Source organism: Mesoplodon densirostris, chromosome 7, assembly GCF_025265405.1.
Source record: "Mesoplodon densirostris isolate mMesDen1 chromosome 7, mMesDen1 primary haplotype, whole genome shotgun sequence".
NCBI lineage: Eukaryota > Metazoa > Chordata > Mammalia > Artiodactyla > Ziphiidae > Mesoplodon > Mesoplodon densirostris.
The window spans coordinates 73,240,038-73,253,306 of NC_082667.1; the positions used below are offsets into that span (position 1 = coordinate 73,240,038).

Here is a 13,269-nt window from a genome sequence, read left to right on the forward strand (position 1 = left end):
GGTAGAACTGAGATTCACATCCATTTCTGTTAGTTTCCAAAATCTGGTTTTTTCATTTTATCATATCAGAAGATATATAATGACTGAATCTACAGGAAAAATTATGGAAACTACTTGGATGTGCAAAAATGGTAGTGAAGCCACGGAAGTCCATTCATTCTCTCCTTCTGCTTACTAAGCACTTCCTGTGTGCCAGGCTTTGTACTGGATTCCAGGGATACAGAGGTGGGCAAGATGTGGCCCTGCTCCTGAGAAGTTCACAGTCTAGTGAGGGGAACTCTCTAGGGAAAAAAAGGATTAGAGAAAATCAGGAAAACTGAGCAAGAAAGAGAAGGCAGAGGATTCTAAAACAGAACCAGTGGGGTTCTTGGAAGATAACTATTCCAAACCTGGCTGCATGACCTGGAGTCACCTGGAGGATTGTTAGAACTAAAAATTTGCAAGTACTCAATTCCCAATCCTACAGATGTGCAATTGGGCCCAGTAATCTGTACATTTTTTTTTTTTTTTTTTTTTTTTTTGCGGTACGCGGGCCTCTCACTGCTGTGGCCTCTCCCGCTGCGGAGCACAGGCTCCCGACGCGCAGGCTCAGCGGCCATGGCTCACGGGCCCAGCCGCTCCACGGCATGTGGGATCCTCCCGGACCGGGGCACGAACCCGTGTCCCCTGCATCGGCAGGCAGACCCTCAACCACTGCACCACCAGGGAAGCCCAGTAATCTGTACATTTAACAATCATCTCAAGTGATTCGATAGAACTGGTTCACAGGCCAGGTGAGCGAAACCACACTGATCCAACCCTTTCACTCTGTAGGTATGAGAGCAGAGGGGCAGAAAGGGAAGGTGAGCAGCCCAAGGACACACAAGAGTCAGTGCTTCAGACTTATGTTTCCACCTCACAGCCAAGTGACTTGAAGTCATCTTTTAAAAATTCAGAACGATTTATTTTTAAGCATGATATATACTTTTATAAGTGCACATATGGCACATTTTATGTACATGGATTAGGTAGTTCTTTGAGAACAATGTTACATGCCTACTGGAAAATTATATTCTACAAAAAATACAGCGTGGAAAATAATACAGATCAATTTAGGAGACTAAAATTATACATGGATACACAAAATGGATATAGGTTTTCATAATCAAGAACAGTATTCTCATCCTCTGCTCGCCTCTGACCCACATTTGACCTACCCTCCTACCTCTGAGCACCTCCAACCTAGGGGATCATTATAGTGCAGAAAACTTATTAATTCATCGAGTGCTTCAAGGTACTGGTTCCCAGACTGTGACGGAGAGAAGGGGAAAGCCACAGACAAACAGGCACTTTAGGAGCTGGCTACAGCCTTGTCTACCCACAGCATCTTCCCCACCCGGAGTGACGTTCTGGTCACTGAAAAAGTGCTGTGCCTCCCACTGCTGACCTCTCCACTGTGAACTCAATCCCCTCGCCCCACTAGATCATGAGAAAGAGCCTCTCTTCCTCCCCGCTTGAGATTCTTTCCACGGGCTAAATGGAGGACGCAGGCAAAGGGCAGAGGTACAGAGGGGCTTTGCGGCGCGAGGGGAGGCCGGCCCCTCTGCGGGGCTTCTGTGAGCTCACGGCGCAACTGCTCCCCGGCCACCGCCACCGGCTCCCCTTCCCTTCCAGGTTCACTGTAGTTTGTCTGTATCTGCTTGTTTGAGAGCTCAGAGCAAACTCTACCTGCTCTGTTTCCACTCCTTCTCGGCCATCTATCTGGAGGTCTTGGTATAATGAATCCAATTCTATTCACCTTCTGAGGCTCAGCTACCAGGTTCGCTACCTCTGAGGCAGAGCTAATCCTTCCTCTTCCACTCGCAGGCCGCAGGCTCTGAGGCTGGTAAGGGAGCCCAGAAGCAGGGGTTGGCGACGTAGGTAGGAGAGACTCAGGAAAGCTCAGCGTTAGAGAAGCCGGATGTAGAAAGGGTTCCGGGAGGGGGTCATCAGTGTGCTGAGGAGGCAGCCTCTGGAAGGCTGGAGGTGAGGCTTGGGCTCAGCGGGCACTGGCCACCCTAGCCTGGCTCTGCCACTGGGTAAGTCACGCTCTTCTTTTAGCCTCATTTTTCTCATCTGTAAGTGAAGAAATTGAACTAGCTTATGTCCATGGTTCCCATCTGCTTCTGAAATGCTAGATTTTCATTTTTTTTCCTTTGGCATTGGATATAAATGACTAAGATTGACACTATAATCCAGAATCACAGATTCTGAAATCTTAGAGCTAGAAGAGATTGAGCAATCCACTTTTCTCTTCCCTACCCATTTGATGATAAGTAAACTGAGGCCCAGAGAGGGACTGTAAGTTCTGTGAGGGCAGGAACTGTCTGTCTTGTTCTCTGTGACATGCCTGGCACATTTTCAAAAATACATGTTGAATAAGTGAGTGAACAAATAACCTCCCTCAGAGATTATGCAGCCTGGGGACAGGGGAAATATCCTCACTCCTTGCCTGGAGGGAGGGAGGAGGATAAGGCAGGAGCCTCAGACTGCTTCTGGCCCTGAAGGTACAGTGCTTTCCAGCTGGAGAGCCAGAACAGAGCCAGGAACAAATTCTCAAGGCTGGTGGTGCCAGCAGCCATTGGCCACAAAGTGGGCTTCTGCTATAGTCCTCCGTGCTGTGCATAATGAATCACGATGTGTCAGTTACTGCATTCTGTTAACAAGCTTGTGTCCGCCTGTGCATCGCCAATGAGTGCCCTGCAATTTGCCACAGGTCTGCAGTTAATATGTGGCAGAGCCAGTGGGACAGAGCCTTTTGAGACACTCCAGGCCCAGGGAAATCAGGTGGTGGGTTTGTTTTTGGCAACTACTGGCTTCAGTGATTGGGCAGCAGCATGCAGAAACGTACTTTCTCCTCTCTGGGGAAGACGTCTGCGTACCCTTTCCTGCCCTGGAAGGAGTAGGTTGTCTGACTCAGATAAGTCCAGCTGGAGAAAGCCATCTCGACTGCTTTCTCTGAAGTACCGAGCAAAATGGGGCAGGGGTGGAGTGGTAATTTAAAAACATCACCTCCAGCATGGTTTGATGAACTGGTCATCTGGTCCTCAGCTTTGAAGTCTCACACAGGATTCAAAGTCTGGCTCCACTACACATGAGCTGTGTGCTCTTGCATAAGTCTCAATGTCCCTGTGACTCGGTTTCCACATCTGCAAAATGGGGATAATGATATCTACTTTGCAGAGGTATTTGCAAGGATTAAATGAGATCATGCATACCAAACCCCAAATCGTAGCAGGAGCACAATACGTGAGCCTCCTATCATGTTCGAGATGTTCCCCTAAGGGATTCTAATCTCTTGAGGAAGACTGGGGCCAGGACCTAGGCAAACCTAGACAAGAACCTCTGTGTCTTTGATGTATGTGTATTTCCCCCAAGTGGCTCCGCAGTGACGATTATGACTGCAGTCATGTGAGGATGTCGGGTCTGCCTTCTGCACCTCCACACCGGCTGCGTGAGAAGTGAACAAGCCTCCCGGTGAGAGGGGAGGCTGCTCATTTCTCAGGCAGCACCGCTGCAGCCCCTGACCTACTTTCTTACTAAAAATAGCCCCTCTTAGGTCACTGCCGCAAATTGAATTCCGCTGCTTCACTGCACCCAGTAAACAGGTGGGTGGGTGTCAGAGCACATTTAGTGAGCAGGAGTCCCCACTTCTGTGGCGCATGGCTGCCCAAGCATGCTAATCCCACACGTCTGCACAGAGGGCAGGGGCTCCGGGGCCCACCCACCCCACCTGGCATATCTGCACACAGCAGGGCTGCACCTGGCCCTGCCGGGATACCTTCAGTGGGAGGCAGAGAAGGGGCAGTAAGGCAGGTTCTGCTTCCTGCGCTTTGAAGCCTGACAGAACTGAATTCAAATATGAGCTCCACTGCATTCTTGTTACTTAACCTTGGGCAAGACACAACTTTTCTTTGCCTCTGTTTCCTCATCTGTAAAATGGAGATAATGAAACTGATCTTAGAGTATTGTTGTACAGATAAAACAAGCAGTCCTTGGCACAGAACAGATGCTCAATAAATGCAGCTATTACAGCTATTCTCTGTTGTCTGGCCTGTTGCTCCACAATGCCCTCATGGTGAAGTCTCTCATGGCAGGGGTAGCAAGGGACAGGAGGCCACTCCAAGAAGGAGAAAGACCCTAAGCTGAAAGCACCTTAGAGGTACTTAGGTCAAGGAGTCCCACACATGGCTAAGCATCACAATAACCAAGTGGCTTGTTAACAATACTGATTCAGGTCCTTGCCCTAGACATTGGGATTCAGGAAGCCTGTCTAGGGATGTGGGAATTTGCATTTTAATAAGCTTTCCTGGTGATTCTGATGCACTGCCAGGTTTGAGAACCTTTGAATTAGGCCAGTCACCTCTTTAAAAATAAATGGATGAATGAATTAGTTTTTTTCTTCCATTATGTGCATAAACAGGGTCATTACAAAATATACAGAAAACATGGAAAAAGTAAAAGTAAAAAGTGAAAAATAATTCAATCAACACGTACTGAATGCCCATTAAATGCCAGGCCCTCTGCTAAGTACTGGGGATATGGCCCTCAGGAGATGTCCAGTTTATGTGTGGAGACAGAAAGACAGAAACAGACACAGAAGACTAACATGATACACAGGTGTTAGAGGCCCCTTATGAAATGTACAGGAACAGAGATGAGGGAGCCATTGATTCTTTCTAAGAAGTTGGGGAAATCTAAAGCTGGACCAGAAGGAGAACAGGTGTTCACTTGCTGGACAAGGGAGGGAAGGGCATTTCGGGAGGGATGAACAGGACATATAGAAGCATTACAAAGAGAAAGGCGTCTGTTAGGAAAATGTCCTCAGGTCACCATAGTAAGGTCGTCATATATGGTAAAGAGCGGGGGCACAGGGATGCTGGCGTGAATGGCTAGAGCCAGATTGTGAAGAATCCCAGAGGACATCAAGAATGTTGCCCACATTGGGAAGTATGATCTTCCCAGTATTTTTTTTAACATATGCCTTTTTGTTTTCATTTTTATGTGACCAACTTAGTCAAGCAGATGGGCCATAAATTTATCTAATCCCAATTGTTGGACATTTAGGCAACTTCTAATTGTAATAATTATAAAACACTATGATCGACATCTTTAACCATAAAGCTCTTTCCATATTTAAGATCTATCCTAAGGAGACAGTTTCAGGATATGAATTAAGAAAGAAAGTGAATGGACATCTTCAAGGCTCTTGATAAATAGTTCCAAAGGATTTTCTGAAAGTGGCCCATTTTTATAAATGAGGAGTAAGGCCCAGGGAGCTTACATGTCTCATCCAAGTCACACTGTTGGTTGGGGACAGAACCAAGAGCAATCCTGGAATCTCCTAACTCCTGGTCCAGGGCTCTTTCTTCTACGTCGTATTGCCTTCCTACGGATCAAGGCTGAGTGCAGTAAGATCTATTTGGCCAATGCCTCTGATCACTTCCAACTAAGGAGTTTAGGTTAGTAATGTACATGGGTAAGAGATGAGAGTAATATGTATATGTTTACATGCACATGTGAAGCTCTACATATGAGCCTTTTTCCCAACCGTATCATGTATGCTCCTCTTATATTATAGTTTCTGTTCTAGTCAAGCATATCTTACACTGTCTTATCTTCATACCTTTGACCCTACATGAAATGTCTCCTGTTCTCCTATTCAAATTCTATGCATATTTTTATATTTATTTATTTTTATTTTTTATTATTATTTTATATTTATTTTTTATTTTTAACGACAGACCTACATGATCCAAAAAGTATTTCCAGACTATGAGCATTCACTATCAGTAATATCCATTTATGATACTTACTTTATTGCTTTGCAACACCTCTTGTATTGATGTAAAATTATATAAGTTTACCTATGAATAAAAATCTGTCTCAGGCTCTGTTACTAGAAAGAGATAAAACAAAAAACCCCATCCTCTTAAGCTAATGAGAATATATTTACTTCAGAAAGGCACTTCTAGAGTTTGATGGGCTCAAGACAGGTCAGTCCATTCCCCTGAACCTTCCACATCACAGTAGTGGACATCTTGATAAAACAGGAAGAGCGCTGGACTAGGAGACAGAATAATAACAGTTTCCATGTGCTAAGGGCCTACTCTGACCAGGCACAACGCTAGCTGCTTTACGTGCATTATATACTTGGAATAACCTTAAAATAATTTCAGCAAGGGAACTATTATTCTCCCTGTCTTTACAGATGAGAGATGTTGGGACCTGAGAGATTGAGTAATTTGCTCAAGGTCAATACCATTAGTAAATGTCAAAACTGAGATTTAAACCCAGGTATGTCTGAGTCAAAAACCATTTATTTTCTGCTTTACTGCCCTACCTTGGCAAATGTCCTTTCAGTTCTAGCTCTGCTACTCTTAAGCTATATGATCCCCAAGAAGGCATTCATGCTGAGTCCTGTCTCTTACATGTGAGATGAGGATAATTATGTCCCCATCCTGCTCCTCACTCCCAACACACACAAAGGGCTGTTGCCATGATTCAATGATACAGAGAGTGTAAGAGACCCAGACAGATGTACAGATTGTTAAAGCCCTGAACATCACGACTGGTCATTCTAATGATGACTGGAGACTCTGCCAAGATTCTCTGTCATTTAAGGAGGATTTAATTATGCTCACTAGACAGCCCCTTCTAGCATCAGAAAGTGAATGGCTGCAATGCATTTCAAAATGACCCTCAACAACAGCTGAAGCCAAGGGGTTAATACTCTGAGAAAATCCATTAACCAAAACACTGTATCCCTTGAGCACTCTGGGGAATCATGGTCTCCCAGGACATTTTCCTGCTCCATCATTTAGATGTATGTATTTATATACAAACGTGTGTGTGCACGCACACACGTTTCACCAGCACCCATGTCTAGAGACAGGGATTCAGCAGAAGGGAGGCTGGGCTGGAGCTCCACCACCAGGGGGCCAGTTATAAACTGGTCTGGGGTATCTATTCCAGTTTTCCAGAGGCTTCTGGTAAAACATCAGGAGACCTGGTTTAAAGTTCAGAATCTGCTGCTTACTAGTTGTATAACCTTGGGCAAGATCCTTGACCTCTCAGCCTCAGTTTCCTTTTACATAAAATAGGGATAATGCCTATCTTAGACAAATGAGTTAACCTTCCCGGGCTGCTGTTTCCTCTGCTGTAAAACTGATGCCACAGTTACTTTGTGTTTCGTGCTTACTGTGTACCTGGCCCTGTGCTGAGGCTCTACATGCATTCTTTCACTCATCCTCACAGCCCTGTGGGATGAGTACTATTATCTCCAGTTGACAAATAAGGAGACCTACACTCAGGAGTTCAGTAATTTGCCCCAGGCCACACAGTGTTAAGTTGCAGAGTTAGGATTCAAACCCTGTGCTCTTTGCTTTGAAACCCTGTGCTTAGCCACTAAACCATACTCCAGCCTACCAGAGGGGTGCTGCAAGGAAGACATGAAATAACATTTGCTATTATTATTATTCTTATGTGCCTCCTGGGTGCCCAGTAGTCTGCATTCCTCTTCTACGTCGCATGAGCGCCAGGAGGCTCTCCAGAGCTCTGAGGCTGGCGGGCTCTGTGGGGCATGTGTGCCTCTGGAGAACAAGACCTGCTGGAAAAATATTTACTGCTGTGCCCTAAATTCATGAAGTCGGCCACACTGTGAACATGGGCAGGGGTGATGGATGAAATTCCTCCAAAGTTTTAAGTTGAAGGCCAGTTTGGCAGTGAGAGAACCTAGAGTAAAGACTAGAAGACTGAAGACTAGAGTAAAACACTCATGTTCAAGCATTTGCACGGATTCCCTTGAAGCTGATGGTAACCAAGGCGACCATGCTGGATTCCAATGAGGAGAAAGACAGGATTGCCAAGGCAGGAGAAGCTGGGCAATCCCCTCCTCACCCTGATCCTCCACTGCTTATACAGAAAGGAGGAAGGGACACATGAGGAAGACAACACATTTAAAAAAAAATTTTTTATTAGTTATCTATTTTATACATATTAGTGTATATGTGTCAATCCCAATCTCCCAATTCATCCCACCACCTCCCCACCACCTTCCCCCCTTGGTTAAGACACCACATTTTTAAACCTTAGGCTGGATGGAACTAAAAATAGAACTGTGATTCAAGTCTATTACTGAGTCCTCTGCCTTTGCATTCTGGAAACCAGATTGTTTCACCCCTCATTAAATCGACCTCCCCAAGGTGCTCATTCCCACAGCTCAGAGACTCAGGGCAGGAAGAATTACTGAGAGTCTAATAAGCACTTGGTACACACTGGGCCCTTTACACCCATGGTCTCGTCTGAGCCGTACAATGATCCTGTGAGGCAGGTATTATCAATCCCATTTTACAGATGTGGAAATTGAGGCCCAGTTGGGCAGTATGACTTGCCCAAGGTCACTTAGCTAGTAGGTGGCAATGCTGGCTCCAGAACCCATGCTCTTTCAAATACATATGCCTGCTACGTTTCAAAGTAAGAAGCTGAGCTTCATTTTAGGCTTAGTGAGTGATGAGAGCACCACTGCTATCCAGTTTGCCTTATGGCTCTCGGAAGGACTCAGCAAAGCAGGCATTTGAATGATTCACTCCTGTGACTGACAAGAAGACTTCTCTTGGTTATAGCTTCAACAGCTGCTAAATCTGCTACACCTCCCCGCCCCCTCCAGCTGGCCCAGGGAGGTGAAATTATTTATATAAGAATTTTAGTGGCCTCCTGCCTCAAGGCATGATTTTCAGAGACTTTTAAGTGATAAAAATGTCATAAATCATAATAAAGGATAAGAGGAGTCAGGGTTAGGGAAGATAACGGGCAAGAGGATATTCTGAAAAGCAAGGCAGTAGGTACAGATGCAACAGAATAACCCCCAAAGTTTACAAAAACACTTTCCTAGCAATTTCTTCATCTGATCCTCAGATGTTAGTGTGTCTATTTTATAGATGATGAATCTTAACAAAAGGTTAAGGTCTAAGGTCCAAAGTCAGACAGAGGCTGGGACAGGAACCTAAGTGTGTCCTAATCCCCATCCAGTGCTTCCTCCAACCCACCTGCTCCTTAAAGTTGTGAAGACGGAAATCTGTAAGAACTGTTAGAGAAAGAACCCTGTAGTCTTGCTCCCCTGAATGACAGGACCAGGGAGGGGAGAGTGGCTGTGTCAGTATCGGAGAGAGGCAGCACAGAATCAGAACATTTTTTCAAATCCCACCTTAGATATCTCCCAATTGTACGACCCTGGGCAAGTCACTTCATCTCTCTGCCCTGATTTCCTCATTTCTAAAATGTGGTTCATAATGGTACCCATCTTATATGGTTGTTGTGACAATTAAATAGAAGAAAATAAACCATACATGCCATTTGCACCATACAAGCCATTTGCACCAAGGCAAATCTTGGTGAGCGTTAGTTGTCACCATTTTAATCGAAGGTGCCCAGCATACTGCATGGCACATAGAAGGTGCTCAGTGAATGTTCATTCCTTCTTCTTCCCCATGTTCCCATTCCTCCCAGTGCACAAAACTCCCATCCATTATCTGCAGACCTGTTCAGAGGAGGTCTAGGACTGGAAATTGGGAAAGCAGAGGGTGCTTCCTCCCAGACAGCGTGCCTGGGCTGGCCTTATTTTAGGGGGCTGTGAGCTGGCACGTAGTCATTAATCATGCTTTGTATATGTGCTTTCAGATCACTCCCCAGAAATTAGTGACTCCATCCTGGATTTTCCTCAGGAGACAGAGCTTTCATAGGTATGGGCTCCTCCTGAGGACCTAACCCTCACAATGGTGTCTTGACCTCTAGGGAGAAAGTCTTGTAAGGCGGGTAGGTCCCTGCAAAAGTCGACCAGGAAAGCAGTCTCTCCTCTGGGCTAACTTACTGCAGCAGCAGGAATAATCACAGAGTGGTTACATTGATGTAACATTTTCAAAGGCATCACAACAGCACACCCTATACCAAAGCCACTTAGCAGAAACATTATCCATATATACATGAAGAAAAAACTACTTAAGTAGATCTGCTTCACTAACCTCTCTTTATAAAATCTCTCTGACCTCTCTAAAGAGCTAAAAGTCTTCATGCCAATCCCCTACCAGGTCGTTCTATTTGGGTGTTCCACAGGCATCTCACACTTTGTTATGTTAAAAAATAAATCCATCACTTTCCCTAAAGCCTACTCTTTCCTCTCTGTGTATGTCCTGTCTCGGTTAATGGCAACACATCTACCCAGTCTACCAAGCAGAAAACTCAGGTACCACCCCTGAGCCTGCCCATTCTTCTTCTCTTCTCAACCCTGTTCATACCAGGTCACTTAGTCCCAACAAGCTGAGCGTGGCCTTTTAAGTCGCTTCTGACTTTCTACCTCAGCTGCCACTACTTAATTCAGGTCCTCATCACCCTTCCCTTAAGGTAATGCTCTGGTTTCTCTATTCATCTCTCTGCTTCCAGGTTCTCTCTCCTTCAACTCAGCCTTCCTCCCATCCCGAGAATGATTTTCTTAAAATACAAGTTGGACTACGTGATGGTCAGTTTTATGTGTCAATCTGTATCCAGTTATTCAAACACTAATCTAAGTGTTGCTGTGAAGGTATTTTGTAGCTGTGATTAACCTCTATAATCAGTTGATTTTATTGATACGTAAAGGAGATTAATTCTAGATAATCTGGGTGAGCCTGAGTCAGTTGAAAGTCCTTAAGAAGAGAGCCGGGGTGTCCCTGAGGAAGAAGTTCTGCTTATTGACTAGAGCATCAGCCTGCCCTTCCTGAAGATCTGCCCTGTGGATTTAAGACTTGCCATCTTCCACAGATGTCCATGTAGATTCTGTGCATTAAATCTCTTAATATATGTCTCCTACTGGGTCTGTTTCTCTGGTTGAACCTGGGCAGAGTGTTTCTGTCTCAGAAACAAAATCTTGATTTTGATAGAACCTATTAGACTAGTAAAAATTAGTAGCTGGATCAGTCCTGGTTTTGGCAAGGATGTGGAGTTACAGAAATCTTCAAAACTAACAAACCATTGTAAATCAACTATACTCCAATAAAAATTAATTTTTTAAAAAGGGATAATATTTAGCACTGATTTAAAAAAAAAGAAATCTGGGCTTCCCTGGTGGTGCAGTGGTTGAGAGTCCGCCTGCCGATGCAGGGGATACGGGTTCATGCCCCGGTCCGGGAGGATCCCACATGCTGCAGAGCGGCTGGGCCCGTGAGCCATGGCTGCTGAGCCTGCACGTCAGGAGCCTGTGCTCCACAACGGGAGAGGCCACAACAGTGAAAGGCCCGTGTACAGCAAAAAAAAAAAAAAAGAAAAGAAATCTTTATGTACTGCTGGTGTCATGTATCAGGTCCTTTACACATATTATCCTACTTAATTGTCATAATAACACTTTAAGTATTCTCATTTATCCACATAGGAAAACTGAGGCTCAGGAAGGTTGTAATTCACTCAAGGTAACACAGCTAGAAGATGCCAGGGCTGAGATCTGAAACCCAGTCAGGCAACTGTCATGGACTTAGTGTCCCCACTAAATCACATTGAATTCATTTGAGAATTATAATAAAACAATATTTATTAAAACTATGATATTCTATCTTGATTTTTATGCAAAATGATTACTTTTCCTTTCTAATCAGTTACACATTTTACAACATCAGGAAGCCTTTATGAAACAAGAAGGGGGGGGACCAGATTATTATCTTTATTTTTATAGTTGTTCAGTTAAAGCCCTTGAAGGGCAAGCATATTACTTACTTAAAGTCACAAAAAAACCAGAAGATTAATAAAAGCATCTGAATAGTCTCAAGGGCCAGATTAAAAAGAAATCTTCCTTAGGGTATGGGAAGTCCTGCATTTGGAAGGTATCACAGTTTCAAATACTCCCTTCTGAGAACACGGCCACGGCCACCTCCCCCGGCTTCGCCTCACTAGTGCCAGCTGACCAGGAATCATGGAGGCAGTCAACACCCTCTCTTACATTTATGCCCAATTAAGTGTTACTCTGTTGACTTCAGCTCACATTTCCACCCCTGTTTAGCTTCTGATCTTATCATCCTTTGTGTATATAAACCCTCCCGGTTTTCTTTATCATAGAAAGTGGAACACTCTCCTTCTTTGCTTTCATGGGGACAGGCTGAGGCTGGAGCTTTTTGGCAGCCATAAGAGATCCCTTTGCATCCCTTATCAATTTATTGATAATTTGGGAGAATATCACTCCCTAATTCTGAATCCACCACTTGGATACCCAGACCCTTACACTGTAGAACACCCAGGACAATGTTCTTCTCCTTGAGTTATTTAACCTCTCTGTGCCTTAGTTTCTCTATCTGTGCAACAGGTATAACAGTACCTACTTTATGGTTGATGTAAAGAATAAATTAATATTGTGTAAAACTGCATATGGTTCATGGTAAGGACCAATAATGTCAACTATTACTGTTAGCATGGTCCCTAAAGATTATTTGAGAGTTGATAATCTCCTCTGTTGGCTTCCTAGGCCCTTATTTCTCCTTACCTTCCTCCCAAAAGCTGAATTATTGAAATCTTTACCTTTTTTTTTTTTTTTCTAAGTACAACTGAGTTCATGTAGCAACCCCCTGGGAGAGGCTGAAAAGTTAAGAAATAAAAGGAAACAGGTCTAATTTCTGTCCATTACCAGGCGGCATTTGCTAAAAATCTGTAAGCTGCTGCAGCAGAGGGAAATGGAGGATATGGTACCTCCGGTGTGGATGTGTAGCAGAAACTACCCAGAAGTGAGCCCCATCAAGGGCTCCTGAGGCCACGGCTGCCAGGTCAGCGTGACAAGGGTGGGGGCCTTGGAGCTCACCTCAGAGGTTGCTGATGCTCTGTCTCCAAAGAGGTGTGGTGGTGCCAGCTAGAGTCAGGACCTGGCGGCTGGCATCCTGGGCTCAGCCTCTGACTTGCTGCGTGACTCTGGGCAAATCATTTCTTCACTTAGGCCTTCATTTCCTCTTCTGTGGGGATTAGGTCATTTCTGAAGTCCCCTCCACCTTCAAATTCTGTGATTCTAGGACCCTATGCCTATTCTTACATTAGATCAGCTAAAATTCTGCTCCCCTCCCTCAGAAAGGCAGTCCCCTCCCATAGTAGAAGCCTATAAGCCTTTGGCCATCCATTCCATTTAGCAAAATTAAATTTTTAAAAAGCATCTGTCCAAGAGTCCCTATCATTTTACTTGTGGGGTTTTTTTTTTTAATCTTCTTGCTATATAATGCCATTTGCTGAAAATTTCTGCAAGTCAGTTCC

At 44.6% G+C, this 13,269-nt stretch overlaps 1 protein-coding gene across 2 annotated transcripts in view; it reads right to left on the reverse strand.

Annotated features, from left to right (window-relative positions):
- The window catches only part of SERGEF (secretion regulating guanine nucleotide exchange factor), a 224,815-nt gene that overhangs the window by 56,964 nt on the left and 154,582 nt on the right, over positions 1 to 13,269 (reverse strand). The window contains exons 11-12 of one of the 2 annotated variants that reach the window (XR_009532975.1): positions 3,031 to 3,167; positions 1,915 to 2,094 (exon numbers count right to left, since the gene is read on the reverse strand). The exons of the other annotated variant lie outside the window; for it this stretch is intronic. The gene's annotated coding sequence lies outside the window, so the exon portion shown is untranslated. Of the gene's footprint in view, positions 1 to 1,914; positions 2,095 to 3,030; positions 3,168 to 13,269 lie in introns of those variants that run through there. 2 annotated transcript variants of the gene reach the window in all.